Here is a 22,944-nt window from a genome sequence, read left to right on the forward strand (position 1 = left end):
GTTTCCACTCACACATCGAGCCTTCACGCAAGAGCGAGATGCTAATAGTTCGGTGCTGTAATTGGGTTCTTTGCCCCAAGGCAATTGCTGTGTCGAGTACTTCTGAACCTATTACACGCTTACATAATTAACCCCATGATATGAGCTGAGAATCCGCATGGCTTAGGTTACTTGAGTCTCGTTGTTCAGGTTCGAGAGGGAAGTCATTTAATTGACCCAGTCCATTCTCAATGGAAATGGAGGGCACATGCCAAGGGCCAAACTGTGAAGCAAACGGAAGCGTTTAAAGCGAATGGCTGGGAGAAGCGTGTGCTTATCCAATGGGCCATGGCTCGTCCAGAGCAACCCTCGCCAAGCATTGGCTGATTTGTCGTGCACTTAAACACGCGAAATTTTTCCAATATTTCTTTTGTTTTGTCTACAGGTATCGCCATGCGAGGTAAGCCACCCATGCACTGCCCATTATAAGTAAGAAGATTGGCTAGGTGCCTCTTCAAAATGAGAGTGTGCCGATATTGTGCAGCATGAGCAATATTAGCTGTATCGCTATCGTTAAGCTGCTGTCGACTGATCGTGACCAACTGTGGCCCGTGGCGCGGTCAAGTCTTTGTTAAGCCAACAAGCCTCAAAAGCCTGTTACATAACCCGAGGTATCCACAAACTGCTTTTAAACGTAGTGCTGATTGAACAGCACCGGAGTGAGTTTTGAAGTTGTTTGAATGGGCCTGGAATCCGATTTCCCATCGCTTACATTAGTTTTATAAGTTTCTTACGATGACCTCCAATGATGACATGCCCGAAAAAGAAGACCTTGAGGACAGGTAAGACTTTCCAAAGGGACATTCGTGAAGTGTGCGTCGCATTTGTACGTTATCACTTCTAATGCTGATTTCTTCGTGAACTCCCTACATGCCCCACGAAGTCCGCAGAATCCGGTTTTCTACAGTATTTGCGCACCTCACATACCCAAGTTTCAGTGCACATCACCCATCTGCGTCATCCGGAGCGATGGGCGGCTGGCGGCGGGCAGCCGGCACTGGATGAGAGGTGGGGGGGGGGGGGGGGGAGGGCGCCGGTTGCGACCCTTTGTCCGGCCGGGCGGCCGGACGGTCGGACTGGCCGCCGAGCCGGCAGAGGGTGGGGCCCGGCCCGGCCGGCCGTCTGCGCCGGCGCGTCGGCGGCAATCAATACCTGGGATCACATGTTCAGAGCCTGATCGAGGCGTGTGGCGCTACTCAGACGGCGGACGGCCTGTGGGTGGGGTGTACAGTGTGCGTCGGCCGTCCGGACCCGCCGCCTTCCCAGCCAGTTGTGACACCGAACACCGTCGGTACCGCTGCTGCGCGTGCGGGTGAGCCACCACCGGCTGCTGTAGAGCCTTGGAGCGTTACCAGACGTGTGATAGGTCGATCCAAACTCAGCGTATTCCACGGCGAGATTGGTGTGTTTGTAACTGTATAGGTGCGTCTGGCCTGTATTCCGTGCCCCACCCAGGCGTCCACTTAACCTTGCAGCAGCAGCGTTTTGCTAAGGGCTCGCTTGGTACCCATGGAGTTGCCTGGCTAAACTTATTGACGAAGTAAGTGGTCGTCATACCCCATGAGGCTGCTTGAAGTTATCGATGACCCAAGTTAAATCATTACTGTAGATGGTCTAGAGCACAATGCTGGGTTGCAAAAATGTGTGTTTTTTTGGGGGGTGTTAATCGATGGGACAATTATTATGTGATTACACCACACACCCGGGCCATCAGCTGTACATTTCGCCCGGCTCGGCCTGTCAGCTGTACACCTTGGCCCGGCCTGCCCCGGTCCGTCAACGGTACACCCCGGTCCGGCCTGCCCCGATCCGCCGGCTGTACACCCCAGCCCGGCCTGCCTCGGCACGTCAGCTGTACACCTTGATGCGACCTGCCCGACCCGTCGGCTGTACACCCCGATCCGGCCTGCCCCGGCCGGTCAGCTGTGCACCTTAGCCCGGCCTGGCCCCGCCTGTCGTCTGTGCACCTCGGCCCGGCCTGCCCCGGCTGGTCAGCTGTACACCTTAGCCCGGCCTGGCCCGGCCTGTCGTCTGTACACCTCGGCCCGGCCTGCCCCGGCCGTCAGCTGCGCACCTTAGCCCGGCCTGGCCCGGCCTGTCGTCTGTACACCTCGGCCCGGCCTGCCCCGGCCCGTCAGCTGTGCACCTTAGCCCGGCCTGCCCCGGCCTGTCGTCTGTACACCTCGGCCCGGCCTGCCCCGGCCGTCAGCTGTATGCTTCGCCCCGCCCGCCCGGCCCGTCGCCTGACGCGAGCTGGCGCGGCGCCAGCTGCTGTCAGCCGGAGTTCGGGGGCGCCCGAACCCCCTGAACACCGGCCGCGCCCGGGCCGCGACGGCGCCAAAACAGCGCGCCATGGACTACGCCGAAAGTGGCAAGTGGGGCAAAGGGGGGCCGCGCCGACCGGCTGACCCAAATAGCTGTGTTCTAGCCATGGGCTAAACGTGGCGGCAAGGGTCCAGCCATACAGGATGTCGGTCTGTGAAGTACTCGGGACAGAGGGAAGCGCATTGTTACGTCGACCCTGAAATGCTGCTTCTTGGATGCCGTTGGTTAAGCGGAAACTTTTGGGAAAGATCTCGTACACTTTCTCCACTTGCGTCACATGTGGATGATTCCAATAATGTTTGTGCATACGTCGCTACAATGCACCACCAGTTTGCTGGGTGAGGCAGCTGGCTCCTACCCCTGATCCCTGCGCGCTTGCGCGACCCGTTTCAGGGATTGGTTGCCTGTGCAACCGGTATCTAGGCTATCCTTAGAAACAAGCAAATAAATTTAATCCGAACACGCAATTTCTCTTGCGTTTTTAGATATGTGTACCTATGGGTGAAACAGTAAAGGTTCACATGGGAAAATATCTGTATTTATGATCTCGCGGGGGTGCTCTTCTGATGAAATGGAAGAAAAACACATGCTGGCTTCAACTTAGGCCCAAGTCATCGAAGTGTAGCCCCCTCCAGGCTAACCCCGCTCACACTGAGGTCACGTTCGTTTGAACTGCATATCTGGCCTCCGGTTGACTTGTCATGTCAAGGCCGCTCCGGCCGTCCTACCAAGACGACCTTACAAGTACCGACAAACTTCAGACAAATGACGTTATAAACGACCGACGAACTTCAGGCAAACGTGGGTAGTACTACCAGTGCGGCGGTGCTTGAACGACTCCCAAAAGTGCGATTGTTCGTAAAACGTATCTGTACCCTTGCTGGCCCCAGCAAAAAATGCGATGCATTCTAGAATCCGTCGCATCATTGGACACTGCGAACGCGGCTCGGCCCCGGTATGCCCCGTCAATGAGGGTGTCTCGTTAGCAAACATTCTCCATCTTCAAGACTCAAAGCACCAGCTCGTGTCCGAGATCATCGTCTGCTGATGGAAGAGCTGACGTGCATCCTGATCTCAGCGGTGTCGCCTTCAGAACATCTCACTGGACACGAGCTCGGCTCGTCTGGCGCCTCTGGATACCGCAGTCAGCTGTCGTCACCAGTCATATGAGATTCTCGCTTCACCGAACTCTATTTCGGATGAGCGATGCTCCAGAGGTCCTTCCAAAAGTAGCGCTGATGAACCTGTGGCCTCGCCTGAGCTCCTGCCTCCGGCGTGACGCCCTCCACCGAGGTGAGACCTGTCACGAGTCAGCCGCGACCGCACCCATGACGTGCTGCCCGGCTCAGTTCCAGGAAGAAGCGGGGCATGCCGCTGCATCAGGTCAGCATCGAGTCGCCCGGCCCCACCATGAAGGGGTGCGTGTTCAACTTTGACGTGCCGATGCCGGAGGTGCCGCCGGCCGGAGCCCGTGTCAAGGTGAGTCGCACGCTGCTGAGGGGCGCCTGGGGATAGGGAGTCCGTCATGGTGAGACGCACGCTGCTGAGGGACGCCTAGTGATGCAGGTCCCGTCAGGGTGAGTCGCACGCTGCTGAGGGACGCTGGTGATAGCCGGGTCCCGTCACGGTGAGTCGGACGCCGCTAAGGGGAGCTGGGGATTGCCGAGTCTCGCCAGAGTGAGCCCAAGGGGGAGGCTAGGACGGGTAGACGTCCCGGCGTGATCAATAGCTGGAAGGCATGGCCACACTGGCGAGGGCGAGAGAGATCAATACGGAAGTTACACGTGCGGAACAACGAAGCATTTTTTATTCATGGGAAACCGCCCGCTGGGCTATTGGCTGCTTAAAGTGAGATTACCTGTTTGCCCCTATGTTATGCATGGTCTCGTGTGTCACAAGGTTAACAACACGCGCACAACACTGCTCCTCTCAAACAACTGTAGGGCATGACACTAGAGTGATAGCTACCGTCGTAGCTCCAAGCTTAGTACATCTGTTACGTCTGAGGTGGTTAACGCCATTATTAAGGGGTAAGTCGACACGAAAAGGGGTGGGGAAAACACGCAGACCACGACGTGCGCAAACCCCTGCCTAGGTTATATTACTAATTCAAAGTCGTAAAGGGAATGAAGTGGTCAGTTTTAAAGATAACGTGGTCAGTTCCCGTCAAGAGTTCACCACCTTAAGTTTCTTCCGCTTTCCGAGGTCTTTAAAGGAAGCGGATACATTGTGGACCTTTCATTGGTTGCAACTTTTGCGTCTCGGAACCAGGTGACCGAAATATAAAAGGCATTGAAATAAGTTGAAGGCTACTCATGTATTTTTTTAAACTTTGCATATGACAGTTACTAGCAGGTGAATAGCGCCACTTTGAATCGCAGCGAATGATTTTAACAATGTACTTTGCGTACATCAACCATTTTCTACGTCAAGCCTACTTACCCACCAAAAAGCGAACCCCTAGTAATGATTGTAAGGTAAACAACAAGCTGTAGAAGCTGCCCTGCCCCTACTCCGACCAATGCACTAGTTGAGTGTCGCCCCACAATCCCTGAAAATGAGACAGACCGTCCTGGTGTTTTAGAGACGATAGCTCAGACTTTTGCACTTCTGTACCTAAGTCGAGTGCTGCTTAAGAAGAATATGCCGATTAGGCTAATCTTTGCATTGCCACGGTAACACCGTGTTTTAAGAACCGGCGCGCGCATTCCGCCGTGAATTCAAAGCGTATGTTTCACCTGCTTTCGTGGGTACGTGACCAAGCAGCGTAACGACTGCGGGGTTTCAGCGTGACTGGTCTGATGTCCGAAACGGCCAGAGCGACCCGGCGCGCCTTGCGCGACGCCCCGAGTGTGACCGGCCGGCCGTGTTCAGGTGATGTGCGCAGGCGTGTGCTACCGCTCAAGCGGTTCCAGTCGGTGAACAGCGCGCCTCGCTGGCCTCATCGGCTCCGACGGCTCCAGTGCAGCAACAAGGGCGTCCGTGACCACCTCGCTCTTCCCCGGTAGGCCATCACGCGCGGCCGCAGACACCGTGGACGGGTCGGGCCCTTGTTGCTGCCGCGAGAGTTGTTCCACGCTGCGGCGCTGGGTGGCTGGCTTAGGCTACGCATAGACCGTATGCACTCTTGACTGTGATCGGGCCTGCTGAGACACGTTTGCTGCCGTGGGTTTCGGATTGCCTGTAGACAAGACGTGATTGCCGTGTCGTAATGGCCGATTCTGCCCTTCAGGTTTGAAGTGGCCGGACAGATTGAGAGCTTCGGCGAGAATGTGGACCCGAACTGTGGTCTGAAGATCGGCGACAATGTCATCGTGTATCCCTACGTGGGATGCCCGGACGGGTGAGTCGTCAAACCGTCCATCTCTTGGCGGTTTGTGATGGAATGTAGCTTTCGTAGTGTAGCAATGCAAGTTACCGACATGACATGACTTTCCGCTCGCCGAGAGCAAAGTGGTTGTTTGCTCCTGGTCACCGATCCTCGATCGATGCTCGTTGTCGATAATGCCCTGGTCGCGGCCGACACGTGTTCCGAACCGGGCCACATGCCGGGCGCCGCTGGCGGGCCGATGATTTGACCAGGTTCGTCGGTATGGCGCCCCGCAGGTACGCCGAGTACGTGCCCGTGGAGGACGTCAAGTACCTGGTGAAGGTGCCCGGCTCGGTGTCGATGCCGGTGGCCTCGATGCTGCCCAGTGGCGGCCTGTGGGCGATGAACACTGTGTTCACCGCCCGCCAGTACGTCGAGAGCAGCTGGCCGAGCGGGGCGACTCTGGTGAGAGCGGGGCGACTCTGGTGAGAGCGGGGCGACTCTGGTGAGAGCGGGGCGAGTCTGGTGGGAGCGGGGCGATTCTGGTGAGAGCGGGGCGAGTCTGGTGAGAGCGGGGCGATTCTGGTGAGAGCGGGGCGATTCTGGTGAGAGCGGGGCGATTATGGTGAGAGCGGGGCGACTCTGGTGAGAGCGGGGCGATTCTGGTGAGAGCGGGGCGAGTCTGGTGAGAGTGAGACGTGGTCGGCCGCGGTGACAGTATCCAGCTCGCCGTTTGCGCCACGCACACAGGCAGCCGCCTCCGACACATGTCCGTGTCCGTGTCGTGTCCGTGTCCGTTTCCGTGTATCCGTTCATGTCTGTGGGAGCGAGCAGGGCCGGGACTCACTGCCAGAGTTCGGCGCTCACTGATAAGGACAGTCTATCTTATCTGATCTGTTTTGAGAATGTCGTCCGTCTTCGAGTAGTCGTGCAGCATTGTCGAACGCGCAGCAGTCTGCGGCCTCCAGTTCTGGAGGTGTTTGATGTAAGTAAAATGATGTAAGGTGTAAGTAAATGATAAGATGTAAGTAAATGATTAGATGTAAGTAAAATGAGAATTCTTGGAAAAGAGTTGACAGATGAATTAATGACAAGGGATGCTGGGAGAGGACAGGACAGAAAGAGCGACTGGGCTTAGGGGCTGCGGATGCTGGAGTGTCGGCCCGGCAGTGGGCCGGGTCAGGTTGTGTCTGGTGCCATGGCGAGCGTGCCTGAAATAGCTGTCTCTGTCCGTCCCACGCGCCGCGCCAGCCAGCGGCCCGGCCGGCCCAGCTGCAGCCGCCCCTCCCTTCCCCGGCTCACAAGCAGTGCCTGGTGGTCTAGCCGACGCTGTGGCGCGGTGGGCGGCTGAATTAGAGAGTGGTAATGGAACGATGCGCAGAGTTAGTTAGTCTGGACAGCTTCAACAACGACCGAACCGTTCAAAGAATAAGTTATCAACTGATTGATGGGACATTTATGAGTGCGACGCTAGGGACTACATATGGGATCAATTAATGGTATTCACATGGATTTGAATAAAAGCTCTATTTATTGTGATTGCACCTTGATAAAAATGCGAGTTAAAGCCAAGTCATCTGGACCATTGTTCTGTTTTAATCAGCTAAATTCCAGACTAATCGCCTGGGGCGTTTTTAAGACTAAGACTCCTTCCGCCTCTCGATGTGCGAGGACGTGTGTGCTACCGATAAAACCAGACAAAGGTGTATATCTTGTCCTGACATCGCCCTTGGTCTCGGTCCCGTTGTCAGGTGACACCAATTAAAAGCGATCACAGGTGCCTGCCTCTTGATCGTGATGTGAGATCAGGTCATGTGACCAGATTCAGAAACAATGACGTGTGCATTAGCACTTTGAAATGTACCACGGGACAGCAATGTTTGTCTTCCCGTGCAGTTGGCATGTCTGATTTATTTTGTATCGTGGGTGGCGTGCGGCAGGAGAGCCCGCTGTGGGGACACGTGCCCTCTGACCGGTGGCGTGACGTGACGTCCTATGGGCTGGCGCCGCTCGGCCAGCCGCGGCTCTGACCGGCGGCGTGCTGTCGTCGGCAGGGAAGGTGAACGTGCTGGTGGTGGGCACTGGCGGCCTGGCGCTCTGGGCCATCCGGATCGGCCGCTTCTTCTTCCCCGAGTGGACGGAGGGACAGTCGGTGCGGCTGACCGTGGCTGTGCTGCGCGACGAAGGCCCTGCAGAACATCACCGACCAGGAGGAGCACAAGTGAGCAGCGGCCGGGCCACGGAGCCGAGTCATGGATGGCGGCGGTACCAGTGTAGGCACTACGGGACAGATCCGCGCGACACCCGCTTTAGGTGGCTCGACAGTGTCGGGCAGACACGTGTGTATACGTGGATGAAGGTCCTGATATTGCGTTGGGTGTGATGACTATGATGAGCTCAGGGATATCAGCAGCATGCTAGCAACACTGTGCCAAGCTTTTGGTCAATATTTGACGAGTACTCTGGACAGATGGTGTGTTTTAGGCGCACAGATATGGCGTCACCATCGCGCCAAGTGCTTTTATGGAGATGCCATGAGGTGGGCCTTCACGACACGTCTGCTCTGACATTCTCGCCTCATCTGCCCAGGGTGGCGGTGTCAAGTACCATACATGCATGCATTCGCGGGCACTTCTTGACATGCATGCATTCGCGGGCACTTCTTGACCATCACCTAAATATTACGCGCAACACTGCAGCGTTCGGTCACAGTTTGGTTGTTTGTTGTTGCGCGCGGCAACGTTATTACTACTGGGAAAAATATCGTGTGACTTCTCTGGCGACGCTGGCGGTACGACCCAAAGGACAGTATTTGAGGCATCCCCGCTATCACCTTGTTCATTCCGTCGATATCGCACAGATTGGGCGGTATCCGCCTCATGTCGCGGCGACGTGCCGTGTCGAGGAGAGGTGACCCTTGCTGTGCCCGTCTCTGTCGCGCGTCGCCTCATGTCGCGGCGACGTGCCGTGTCGAGGAGAGGTGACTTGCTGTGCCCGTCTCTGTCGCGCGTCGCCTCATGTCGCGGCGACGTGCCGTGTCGAGGAGAGAGGTGACCCTTGCTGTGCCCGTCTCTGTCGCGCGTCGCCTCATGTCGCGGCGACGTGCCGTGTCGAGGAGAGGTGACCCTTGCTGTGCCCGTCTCTGTCGCGCGTCGCCTCATGTCGCGGCGACGTGCCGTGTCGAGGAGAGGTGACTCATGCTGTGTTCGGTTGTCGCAGCGCCGGCGAGCAGTTTGAATCGCCGGGGCTACACGGGCGGTACGCTGCTGTCCTCTGTGCAACCCGTGCACTCATCTCACATGCCGTGTGACGCCACCACTAGTCTAATGGTGTTCCCCTTTAACCCCGCACTGGAGCCGGACGACTCACAGCGTGTGAGGGAGTTGTTTTTGCTGTGCTGAGCGTGCGTGGGGACTGGGAACGGCGGCGATAGCTGGCTGGGTTTGCAGCCATGGGCTTTGCCGGAATGCAGGACTGGGGAGGGGCTAAGGAGTCTCCTCAACGTGTCTGCAGGGGGCGAGGGTCTCCCCAAGGGTCACCGTACGAGTTGAGGGGGGGGGGGGCTATGCGGGAGTTTCTGAAGCCAGAAAATGGTTCATGCAGGCAACGGACGAAGTACGTTATATATTAGACGCCCCTTAATACGTTTAAACAACTTTAATCGAAAAAGAATCGATTGAACGGTTACCAGCTGATGTCGGTTTTCATCCAGTGAAAGACACCAGCTATGTGCGGGTCAAAAGCTGTTTTGCTGACTTAGAGAAAAGTGGGCGCGTTAGCCACACGTTATTTCTTCTGAGCACCCTTAAATGGCAAGTACGTTAACATCCACTTTATCGGTCTTAACTTTATGCCCACCACACCATGGAAAAGAAGGGACAGTTATGCCGCTTTTGTAATTTAGCATTTCGTTTAGGGGTAAATCTGCACTAGGTGTAACGCAGGTGTGGCCTAAAATAGTCTTATCTTTTACGATATATTCATACCCTGCATTAATGTAAACCGAAATGACCTGGTGATGCAGAGTTGCTGCTCTCTTCGATAGCTGTTGAGTGTCGCGCAGGCGAACGCCAGTTTCGGCTCGTTGGCCGGCTAGTGACGAGTCCTCTTTGCGAGTCCGTAGCACTGCTGGCTGCTCAGTTTTATATCATCTCCCATGTACTTGTATTGGCGGCAATGTTTTTACAGGACTGCCTGAGCTGGTTATCATACCCAGCTAATTTTAGCCGAGCTTCTTGTGTACCACCTTGTTTGAATGCGCCTACGCATATCCTTTCTATAAACTCGTTTCCAAGGACTTGTCTTGTTTGGTTCGAGTGCCTGCTGAGCAGGGCTCGTGGATTTAATCCCGCACCATAACCCGGGCTGCGCCATTCCGGTTCATTCGAACGTTTCGTCATGTGTGGTTTTCGGCCGAACTGGAGTAGCGGAGTGGTATTTGCTTACCGTGCAATAATGTAACGCATCCGCCCCGTGCCAGGTCCCCGTGGGCAAGACCAGCAATATTGTTTGAGATAAAGTCGAACAAATTCAAACGTGCCCCAGTATTTGATCCGTGGCGAGTACCTAGCGACAGCTGCCGGCGATGGGTCGGGGTCTCGGTGCAAAGTCCAGTGCGATAACAAATCCCCGAGCCTGGGTGTTGTTTGCCATGCTCTTCAGAACTAAACAAGGCTCTAGTGGCTCGTCCAGTGTACCATTCCACTTTTGAATTGGTTTGTGTACACACCAGCGCATAGATAGTTGGCTTCGCTCGCCCTTCCTCCCTTGCGCGGCGATGGCAATCCCACTGTTTAAACGCGCGACCCACGTCATGCATTCGTCTCTCGCCGTCATCTTAAGTGTGACCGTCCATCCCTACACATGTTTGGTGAACCGCTATTCGGAACCGGGCTTGTCCTATCCCAATCGCCCGTCGGTGGCCTGCCGCAGTGTCATGATCTGGCCGTGGTTCGGCTGGGGTGCTGGTGCCCAGGAGCACAGGCTTCGCGTTACATCGTGTCAGGGTGCCGCCATCGACACCTCCCTGCGGCCAGAGCTTCCTGGCCGGGCTCACGCGCTCACTTACCCCCCGGCGCCAAATCTACCAACGAGCATCGCTGCACATTACCAGCGCCGTTGGCCGGGCTCATACGCTCACTTACCCCCGGCGCCAAATCTACCAATGAGCATCGCTGCACATTACCAGCGCCGTTGGCCGGGCTCATACGCTCACTTACCCCCGGCGCCAAATCTACCAATGAGCATCGCTGCACATTACCAGCGCCGTTGGCCGGGCTCATACGCTCACTTACCCCCGGCGCCAAATCTACCAATGAGCATCGCTGCACATTACCAGCGCCGATTGGCCGGGCTCATACGCTCACTTATCCCCCGGCGCCAAATCTACCAATTAGCATCGCTGCACATTACCAGCGCCTCGTATGCACAAGCAGTATTTCGGTCGTGATATCTTGTGATATCCTGCAGTCTTGTAGTATCCTTTGCTACGTGACAATTGAGGGCTTGATTGATGTGGACTAACACCTTCCATTGTAGCAAGAACAAAAGGTGTCGTGATTAGTAGAACTAATTGTTTCAAAATGTTTCTGTAGACTGAAATAATCCGTATGCAGTTCGTCCGTTCGCTGAAAGCCCTTTGTGCTTTAGCTTAGAAAGCGTAATGTGTTTGTCCCCTCCATCTGTTTATAGCGTTGGCGAAATGAAGATTTAAAACATGCTCATACACATTCTGGCTTGTCCCCACTGTTGTCTAGTAACATGAAGGATCATGTTTATTGAAGGAGGTAGTCGAATAAGGGATATTTGTATTTGTTCCTAGTAGTGTCAAGTAAATCAATGATTCCCTGCCACAACGGTGAGGCCAGTGTCCCGAGGGCCAGTAAGTAACCACTCACCTGCCACCTTGCGGGCTGTTCTTGCGCCGGCCCCCTGCCGGCTCCCCGAGCTGGTAAGCGCGTGCTGACGGCCTGGCGCGCCCCCTCTGTGGCCAGGCTGAACATCGTCCAGTGGAGCGAGGACTGTTACGAGAGCCAGCTGATCGAGCGAACCATCAACGCCTGCGAGGGCCGTGTCGACCTAGTCATCGACTTCGCCGCCAACCCGCGGTCGCTAAACCGTTCCCTCAAATGTCTATCCAAGGTAAGTCGCAACGCCGGCGGCGACGGCGCATGGCGCCGAGCTGCTGCTGATGTGGGTGGCAGGTTTTGTGATGTTATAATTTTGTAAAATTTGCCACCATTTTATTTAGATGTGTGGATTGGTTACCATATAGCCAGACCACCCCTCCTGTCGCAACCTGCAAAAATGCAAATGATCCGGTTCAGATCCCGCAGGGTGTCATGGAATCAACGTTCAGCTCAAATCTCCATACAAACGCGGAACGCTCATTTTAAATGACCTGGCCCCAAATTAGAAATGCGCATGACAAGGAGACTGGGTCACAGTATGTCCATACCCAGCGCGCACCAATCCCCTGTCGTTATTCTAGCGCCACATTGTCCGCATACTCATGAAGGCGCGGAACATCCCAATTTTTGGCCGGCTTTCACACAACCCCGCAAACGCGACGCGTGTGCACGACCAAGGCTCCATGCTTATTACTTTCCAATCATTTGTCCCCGTCCACCGACCGGTTTCTTACAGTAGCAGCCGGCAGGTAAGTCACTTTGGCGGCGACGACCGGCGGCCGGTCCATCGATGACTGTGTTTGTCTCACAGGGCCGTCGGCCGGGTCGGCGCGTCCTTTTCGGCAGCAATTTGCTCTGTTTACCTATCTTTTGTGTTTGGGTAGGCGCTTTGATTCTAATTCGTATACACATATGCATATATATGCATATATATAAAAGTCAGCACCAATGATCATCACTATCTGTTGTCACGAGTTAGCTTCACACCTGTGTGACGGGTGCGGTGGTGCCCAGGGCGGCGTGATCGTGATTGGAGCGGAGACGGCTCAGCGCTACGTCAGCCGTTTCGAGAGCGTGGCCCAGGCCAACGAGCAGACGATCGTGCCCGTCGAGATGGGCTCCCTGGACCAGCTGCACACTCTTCTGGATCTCATCGCTACCAAAAAAGTAGGACATTAGCCGGTCATGAGGTAGCTCAGTGCGAAACTAGCACATGTTTTTTATGTTTTCTGCCAAGATGGTGTACATTACTTGTCCGCTCAAAAGTCCTAAGCCTTCCCCGTCGCTGGTGATACAGTCTCGTTTCTGTTTGGTCATTCTAGCTCAGTTTGCAGCGTTTTCGCAGACTGCAAGGTGATCAGCAGTGTTAAATATTCTGGTGCACGGCTGGAGCAGATTGATGTGTTTAAAAGCCAGTATGACAGCTGCTAAGATGTGTTCAGCACGCCGCGGCCCCGTACGATGGCGTTGTCCTCCGGCCGCCTGCGCTGATCCGCTGACATGTCCCGCCCAGGTGGAGCCTCCGCCGTACAACCTGTTCCCGTCAGAAGAAGCTGAGTCCGTCTTCATGAAGCTGGGCCGCGCCAAGATTCACGGCCGCGCCATCCTGCACTTCGAGACGATCCCCGACGCGCCGGAGACCTGAGCAGCGCCGTCTGTGGGTCCGGGACGACGCGGACAGCGTCATCTGTGGATGTGGGACAAGACCGACAGCGCCATCTGCGAGGCGGGCGTGCTAGCGACGCGCCGCGGCACGGCCGGGCGGGCAGCGGCGCTTGTGGCTTGCGTTTGGCGCCGTGCACAGGGCCGGCTGGAGCCAGCCGCTATTTATCCGCATCGAGGACTTTCAGTAGCGACTCTGTGTACCTTATTCCGATTGGGTGTAGTCTTGCGAGGGTGTGACCGTGCACGGAGGCGTCCGCGCGTGAGGCGTCTGCCTCCGTATGAACGGAATGGGACGGTGACGGACGGCGTCTGGCTGGTGGCGCCTTGCGGTGATGGTGAATTGTCGAGAGGACAGAGTCTTGTAACGGCAGAAAGACGTAAGTTTGCGTAGCAATCGATGTCTGCTTGCTAAGTGCGTGCGCTTTGTTTTGCGCGCGTTTATGCAGGTGAACCGGATTCTGCCTGCACAGCTTCTATTTGCTTTGAGTCTCAACAGTGTATTAGAGTGTGCGCTGACTCCTTAGAACTAACCTGGGCGGCAGTTGTGCAAATGGGACCGACTGAAGCAAGCGTTAGGAGCTGCAGATGTGTACTGAGGTAGGCAGTAGGTAGTTGTTAACGCAAAATTCGATGGTCCTGTTGCCGGAATGCTACATTTTGGCGGATAAGATCATTACCCAACTTCATATCCGGTAGGTGCCATCGAAAATCTGTATTGCAAGGCATCGCAGCGAAATATATGTCGTAAGTGAATACTGATAACAAAATAGAATGAGGCGCACGGCAGGCTGAGCATCTTTGTTTGCTTTTTTGCTTGGCGAGTAGATCCGGATCTGAGCTGGACGGATTAGGTTTTTGAATGACTCGCACGGCAGAAAAAGCGGGCTCATTAACTGAGAGTCCACCATAATCCGTCAGAAAGCGAAGTGCCTTCTTCTCTTGCATTGAGAATGGTCAAAGCATAGGGAGCCAGTGGCAGACGCGTCCAGTCTTCCGGCGGTTGGGTAGAAGCACGACCGGTATTAAACCTTCACCAGGGTGGTACGTGTTCCGCTGAGAGGGCCACGCATTCTGACTCCGAGCGCGTGGCTTTGCTCACTACCGCGACCCCGACCAGCGAGGCATGGCTGAGTGAAGCACGATTATGACCCGGAGCAAATGTGGCCCAACATCTGCATCCATTTGAACTATGTCTATTACGATTACAACACCTTCAGGAGCACTCGTTCATGGACTGCATAAAAACATGTGTAGGGCATTGGTTTTAAACAAGGATAGCAATACACCTAGTTTTCTCTTTGTTCCACGCATGCAAGTCGTCGAAATCGGAAAATCGATGTTTTCCGCTCAGGCCTGAAGTCCCTCCCATCAAGGATTGCAATCACTGCGGTTGGCTTAGCACGCGCTCGGGTGCGGCAGGGGTCGATTTGACCTCAGAGGTTTTTTTCCGGACGGCGCGGCATAGCCCTTTCACATTTTGAATAGCTGGAAGCAGTTGAATAGCTGACCTTTTGGCATCAGATTTTATACGTACTTTGCAAGGTCGCTAACCTACGGCAGGTCAAATCCATACCATGGATTTAGCGAAAACAATTTCTGGGAATTGTTTAATCTGACCTCACAACGAAGTGTTATACGAAGCGATATGTCTTTGAGACGGTTGCTTAGGCACAACAATAATTGAATAAATAACATTAAATGACCTAGCGTCAAGTATGAAGGTCAGACCAAGGTCAAAACCAACCTGTTTCTAGAGCCTGCTGCATGGGCTAGCTTCTGGTACTCATTTTGAATTTACCGATTGCAGGAACTGTATTAAACATCGTTTATGGACTTCTTGGGGGACAGAATAGGCCATTTACCTAAAATAACTCACGTCGGCATTATATCTTAAGAACATGCGGCCCTCCATATTCCTTGAGGCTTATTCGAATGCAAATATCAAAGTAGTGTTGCATAATTTTGGTCACCACGACCTCCTAAAAGTCAAGCAAGGTAAGTGACCTTGAAAAGCACCAGTGACCTTTTGCTTAAAACGGATATCCGGGTTCACGGTGATTTCATGACAAGGTCTGGCGGCACTTAGGATACCAATCTGGAATTGACCTCATTTCATGAAGTTTGACCGGAAGGTCATAGCCTAGTAACCTCAAACATTAACACAAGTCAGTTGAAGTACCGACCAACGCACCCTGTAAATTTGGTGTCTCTAGCTTTCCTAGTTTTTTTTTAGATCTCTGTTGGCAAATTGACCCCCACCCGAGCGGGGGATGTTCAACCAGCCACCCGACCGCGTGTTGACTCAAACCCCCACTCACAAAGTCTCGAAGCTCACCGTCGCTCAACAACAATTTGGGTGACACTGTAGTGGGGTACGACGCTTCGTCGATGTTAACGACACTGAGGGTTTTCATGGGTGAACGCCTGTTCCGGTTGTTATTTAACAGACGCCCGCCGGATGAGAAGTGGGTGTGACACACAGACCCAAGCGGTCTGCTCTGCACCACTTGAATGTGAATGCAAGATTGTGAAGTCAGGCAAGACTGGCAGGGAGCATTGCTAGTTTTCTAACGAACCTTTCCACTCACGTCTGGTCAAAAACGCTGATAGCTGTAATTCGGGTTTGTTTGCAGAATTTCCCAGACCACTTTCGTGTATTAGATGATTTTTTTAGCCCTTTTCCGACACGAAAATACTAATCATATATGTCGGCTTTTCAATGAGTCTAAAGCGTCAATATTATGAAAGGTGGTTAGCATTGCATTAAGATGTTCGGAAATAATAAAAAAACTCGTTCGTAAGAACGCGACGTGCACAATAATGGAGCACCTCTGACTCCATGCTGATGCAGAGACGACGCCAGTTCTAACGACCTTATCTCAACAACCCGCCAGTCAGGGGTGGTGGCAGTGGGTTTCTGTCGTCGATCATATGGCACGCGCCACAGGTGTCGCCAACAGTTTAGCTCGGTAGCGTGTAGCATGGCAAATAACTCCACACCCAGAACCTCAGTCAGGCTCCGGCTTTTCCAGTCTATCATCGGAATCCTCTTGTGACCAAAATTTTCAATATCCCAGGCATACAAAGGAATCTCTCACTTATATACGGCCATTCGATTGGTGACATGAACAGCTGCTGCCGCTAAAATTCAGGCACACTAGTCTTACAATCCCCTTTCACCTCGAAAACTTGTGGGACTTCATGACTGAGCTCGATTTACGGCTGGCTTCTCTCCTTTGACCGCGAAAAACGACGATCGACCTCGGTCGCCATAGCAGCTGAATACATGGCAGAATTCCATCCAAAGTGAATTGTGAGTCGTAGTTGTTTTCACGGAAGTCTGTGATACACATTAATTACCTACGATCGTTTTCTTTCTTTTCATTCAATCCGAGTGAGAGGATGCAGCGACTCGATGAACAGTTGGGTTTATTCATATTTTGTTTAAAAAAGATCTTAGAAAACCTGATTTTTGGGTATTTTTGAAAACCTGAGTTTTGGACGGACAGCTTGTCCCCCTGGACTTTGGATTGGACTTTTTGCTTCCTTGACCACAATGCCTTGCAAAAGGCAAGCTTGAGGGCAACAAATTGCATGCATCCATCCCTGCGCCGCGCGTCCCATCTGCGCAACATTGGGACTTGGTCTGCACCGTTTATTGCGTCAGTTGTTCAGTGCATCTGCGAGGAACATTGTGTGTATAAATAAGGCAATAGTAATAGCCTCATTCCTTGTGGAAAACCCAAGGAAAATGGAAAAATTAATGCGTTGAGGCAACGTGCTTTTGTCGAAACGAATATCGGTAGTAAAGTCACTTTTATTCATATTTCGGCAACATGCCTTTGTCGAAACGAATATCAGTAGTAAATGTACTACTGATATTTGTTTCGATAAAGCTATGTTGCCAAAATATCGGCGCATCCATCTCTCAAGTTTCTCTTTATACGAGAGTAAGGTTAAGTTTTCTATGAAGAATAAGTCTATTACTACCGTCTTGTCTATTAGTATCGTTTATTGATCGAATGTAGCAAAGTTGCATCCTTTTTCTATGCTGTATGCAAGCACACTGCCGGAAACAGCCCTATGGCAATGCTCCAGTATGGCAAGTATCGAAACACGTTATCTAGAGAAATGGCACGCCCCAAATGACCACTTTCACTGAAATCTTCGAAAATGTAGCCGGAGCACCGCAACCACACTGATCAGGAGGATGCTGACACGTTCGAGCGTGTGTTGACACTCTCTGCTGGCAACAACGACGATCACATAGGCGTGAAGTTGCGGGGGTAATTTTTTGAACAGCTTTGGTTTCTGAGACAGGACTTTACCAGATGCGTGGTTGAGCAGGGGCCAAACAGTGCAGCACCATGCGCTGCAAGTGCCGCACAGCGCGTGCAATGTACTTGTTCAGATGTCACGATTCGGGGTCTTGTGTCAACAAGAAAACTGCGAAAAACGACGAGGTGTTTCGATCCCACTCTGGCAGTTTTTTGGACGAGATCGCTGCCTTTCATTGCTGGCTCTGAGTGCTGCTTGTGTTGAGCCATGAAATAAGTGGCAGCGTTTTATGAGAAAATAGTCTAATCTTGTTTCATGAAGTCCGAACGGCTTGTAGAAATAGGTGTGTTAGCCTACCACTTCGCACACAATTTTGCCTGCAACTGTCCGAGTGCAACCATTTGCACGTCATCCAATGCCTTGACACGGTCACGGCTTATAATCGTGGAGACCCTCCCGCTTTCGTCAGCTGGTATCTGTTGAGTAAACAATCAACCGCCCCTGAGACTTGAACTTCAACACCTGCCAAGTGTTGGAGTCGCCTGTTGAACGACGCGAGTACGGCTGCGTAAGCCGGCGCGGGGATATATATATATATATATATATATATATATGCATATATATATATATACATATATATATAATATATATATTTATATATATATATATATATGCATATATATGTGTGTATAATATACATATACCCTGGCGATTGACCATTGAATTGCATGTTTGAAATAACAGAGAGCCATGAGGTGAACGGTCAAGGACTTGTTCAATTAGTTTAATCCTGTGAGGTGGAAGCTCAATTAATGGCATTGGTCATCTAATTGGCTGTGAAATATTCCGTGACTGTGGGCACATTCCACGCTCGGTTTAGCCTCGGCCTTTATTTGGAGCAGTACATGAAATACCTTAATATGGTACACAATCGTCAGGCGGCCACGAAAAGTGTCCACCACCAGGAACAGTCCGCCACCAGAAACCAATGCACCCCCAGTGCCCAGTCCGCCACCAGAAGCCAGTCTACCACCAGCAACCTGTCCACCACACAAGTAACCAGTTTATAAAAAACAAGTCAGCTCTTACGTCTGGATTGAGTGGTATTGCAGGGTGATGCCAGCGAAGACATTTCGGTAGCGGGTGGTGAAGCAGGCATTCCATCTAACTTACTCACTAATGAGTGCTGACACTGATCCCCATGCTTGTGACTGGGCCGTCAGGCGATAACATTATTGTCAAATCAGGCGGGTTAGAGCCGTGGCCGTCGACGGGCAGCTGCCGGGCTAGAGCCGTAGCCGTTGACAGGCAGCTGAAGGCTAGAGCCGCGGCCGTCGACGGGCAGCTGCCTGGCTAGAGCCGTGGCCATCGGCGGCGGGCAGGCTAGAGCTGTGGCCGTTGGCGGCGGGCAGCTGCCGGGCTAGAGCCGCGGCTGTCGACGGTCAGTAGCTGTCAGGCTACTGCCAGGCCGTGGCCACCACCGACAGTTCGGAGCAGGGCTGGGACGTCTGAAAGAACAGCCTTCATGCTGCAGTTTTGTATGCTACCGGAGAAGCCCTGGTTTTATCGCGTTAGTCGCTTGCAATACAGCATTTGCCGCTTTCGAATATTTTTCCGTCTAAAAAGTGGTAGCAAAGCTTTACTTCTTGAAAAATAGGTGACGAAAGTCAGGCGCGTGAATGCCAGTCTAGGACATTCATGTCATAGACGTGTTTAAGCGTTGTCGTCGTAAGACTAGCGTCGTAAGTTTAAGCGTCGTAAGGCGTTGTCACGTCCGGTTTAAGCAGCATGGAAGACGTCAGTACTGGTCAAGTACTTACATTCCACTTCTCAGAACCCGTTTTCAGTTTGAGACGTCAAAGTGTGAGGACTTCTAAATTAATTCATCGGCTCGATGCCACTGCGCAAAAATAATTTTTTTAGCGCCCAGAAGCATCCATGAAAGCTATTTTTGCATACCGCGCTTCACACAGGGGTGTGAGTAGGTGTGCCTGACGAGGATGTCACTTGCATGACGTGCCATTGCGGTAAAATTGGTGCGACCCCTGGATTCCAAAGCATGCATGCGCAGAACTGTGATGTGAAAGCTCATCTGCTGGGCTATAGCTATCCAGAGTGTAGCCTCAGCATTGATGGAGAGTGACGCCCTGATGAGCCGAAGTATGCTCGTTTCCTCTGAAGGTCGAAGAGAGCTGTGAATCTCAAAGTTGTATCGCGAAACGCTATCGGTTGAACTTCGCTGATGGGACATGCTTCGTCTTCTGAAAACCTAAGCTTGATGGATTGTGACGTAAAGCTACCGGTGAATTTCGTTTATGTGGAATGCATTGAATTATGATGCCTTGAACGATGTGCAAACATCGCAGATTAATCGCTGGTGAACACTTAACGCTTTTTCCTGAGCCTGCTGTTATCTGCTTGTCTCCTGTACCAGGGTATTTTTTGTTGGCCTTTTGACTTATTAAAAAAGCCAGCCACAAATCAGTATCGATGCCAAGGGCCTTTAAAGCGTTTACGATTCCATCACGGCAAAAGGCAGATTAAGTTCTCTAGCACGCATGGCTTTTCCTGTCTTTTCTCGGAGCGCTCATGACGCACATGCACCATTGGAAGCCATAAGTTGCCGAGCATAAAAGTACCGATGCCAGTTGGACCTTCGAAACAGGCTAATGCGGTAAGCTGCCAGATGTCGAACAGCTGTATATCATTAACGATGTGACCGACTGGTGTATAGTGTTCTGAAACCAATGCTGCGAAGATTCGTGTTTGATTGAACAGCAGCGGCATCGATTCTGACCGCGACCCACAGCAAGTTGGATTCCTGATCATTTATCCCTGACTCCAGTTTGTACGCGAGGAGACATTGCCTATTTGCTGATCAGAACCCATTACCTGTAATAATTCCGATGCAGGACCAATGGGTGTCAATTTCTGAGACGACCCGTTCCATGGACTCCACGCAAATATGCACACGCTAATACGTGACACACTTTAAACCGCTAGCATTATCACGCGCTCGGGTAGGAGTCAAATTGACCCCGCCCCTGGATGTTTTTTTTGTGGAATGGTTTCCGGACGCCGCGGCGTGGCCGCGCCCAATTTTGTATAGCTGTAGACAATCGAAAAGAAGATCGTCTGGCATAAAAAATAGGTGCACCTTGTAAGGTCACTGACCCATGGTAGGTCAAAGACAGGCCATGGTTTCAGCGAAGGCAATTTATAGGGAATCGTTCCATCTGATCCTACAACTGAGTGTTAGATGAAGCTATACATCTCTGATGTACCTTCTTAGGCAGCGCAACAATTGAATGGACAAAGTACATTGATCTAGGATCAGGTATGAACGTCAGACCAAGGTCAAAACGGACCTGTGTTATTACTCTAGGGCTTGCTATATGGGTTAGTTTCTGGCGCCCATTTCAAATTTATTGACAACAGAAACCGCATTATACACCCTTCATGGGCTTCCTAATGATCAGGATAGATCACTGACCTAAAATGACCCAGGTGAGCATTATGTTTTTAGGAGCATAATCTTTAGCTTAATCTTTGCCGCTTATTCAAGAGCAAAAATCAAAGCAGTCATATATGATTTTGGTCACTATGACCTTCGAAAGTCCAAACAAGCTCACTGACCTTAAATGAGCACGTGACATTTTGCTTAGGGTAGTTCTCTAGGTTCTAGGGGCCCTTTGAAGACCAGCCTGGAATTTGACCTTGTTTGACCTTATTTGACCCGAAGGTCATGACTTAGGAACTTCAAATTTTAAGCTAAGTGAGTTTACATACAGGTCAACACACGCTGTGAATATGGTGTTTCTAGCCCGCTCAGTTCCTGAGATCTCAAGAGGTCAAATTAATTTAAGAGGTCCCCTCAAATTAACCCTCCACCCGAGCGAAGGGCATCTAACCGGCCACACGGGTGCTTGTTAAAATAAGGGTAATGCTATCGTTGAGGCTGCTTTTTCAAGGTCAGCGATCGAATTGGGTCAGCTGTTAAGCAGATGAGGTCAGATTTGATTATTTCCATCGCCTAACGATTAAAATTTTGACGGGCAGGTATGTTGCATCTTTGGAAGGCCTTTCTAACATTATTTTCCCCATTGACGTGACTTGTTTAGTTTTTTATACTGCCGGCCAGCCCAACACAACAGGAGCTTTAACCTCTCTGACATGAAGTGGCATTATAGGTCCCACCTGTCGCTGTATAGCACATCCAATCTGAAAGATTTGTGAGAGCTATTCGACTCACTGTCGTAGCATGCGTTGCTCATGTCATAGCAGGAGGGAATGCAAAGTAATTGGACCGCTATGATTTAAATTCTGATTTGACTTATCAACTGTCCCATCTGCTATAGTTCAGCCACACCTATCTGATACGGCCTGACGAGAGGAGAGCCTTCTAATGCTGTTTGCTCTGTGGCTCTATCTGGCTTGCCTAGTTTCCAAAATCTTAGTTTGATACCTCAGGCCCCTACCTTGTAAGAGGAATGTAACAAAGTTTCCGCATGGAGGGAGGGGGAGCACCGAATTAGGAATAAAGATGCTCCAGGATTAGCGCCGAATTGAGTGCATCGGAAACCAAGTTAGGAACGTCTGTTTACTATGATTTGGTCAGTAGCATTGGCTTGAGACAGCGCCGCATCCCAGCAGACCCAATCTCAGCAATCCGATGCGGACATCACCTCTGCAGTGACGTCTGACAGTGACGCACACCTGCCTCTGAGAGTGACGCACATCTGCCTCTGAGAGTGACGCACATCTGCCTCTGAGAGTGACGCACACCTGCCTCTGAGAGTGACACACAACTGCCTCTGCGAGTGATGCACAACTGCCTCTGAGAGTGACGCACAACTGCTTCTGAGAGTGACGCACAACTGCTTCTGAGAGTGACGCACAACTGTCTTGTTGAATGATGCGTAACTCCCACCCTATCATTCTCGGCCAGCGATCGCAGAAGCGTGACGAACATGGCGTCATCGTGCCGGCGCAGTGACATCGAGAGGCGCCGTGGGCTGGCAGGCAGACGTGCCCCATGTGCTGGAAGGCGTAGCATGGTGAAACACTGGCCCCCAGTCCGGAGTGAGCGGGGATTGATTGATTGATTGAGTGAGCGGGTTGAGTTCAAGCTCTTGCGTTGTGTTAACGATCTTTCAGCATACCAGGAGGCACTCGCTCAACGACTGGTGCTAAAACGACTAACAGCTAGTGCTTAAACAACTAGTGCTAGTGCTAAACAATAGTTGCATTGGAAGTACCTATTTTGAACTGCGGTTCTCTTCAAGAGCTGTAGGCGAACTCTTGAGGACGGGCATACGTCGAATTATTAAGCACCCCAGTATGAAACATTGCCAACATATTCAACATTGCCACTGCATCTTGACAAAATATCACGCTCATACATCTCGGCACGTTCAA

The 22,944-nt window shown here is 52.2% G+C and overlaps 1 pseudogene; it reads left to right on the forward strand.

Moving 5' to 3' along the window:
• Nucleotides 1-568: 568 nt before the first annotated feature.
• LOC119108044 (uncharacterized) lies at nt 569-14,040 on the forward strand (annotated as a pseudogene).
• Nucleotides 14,041-22,944: the final 8,904 nt, after the last annotated feature.

This window comes from Pollicipes pollicipes, unplaced genomic scaffold (assembly GCF_011947565.3).
Source record: "Pollicipes pollicipes isolate AB1234 unplaced genomic scaffold, Ppol_2.1 Scaffold_6686;HRSCAF=7923_pilon_pilon_pilon, whole genome shotgun sequence".
In the NCBI taxonomy this organism is placed as follows: domain Eukaryota; kingdom Metazoa; phylum Arthropoda; class Thecostraca; order Pollicipedomorpha; family Pollicipedidae; genus Pollicipes; species Pollicipes pollicipes.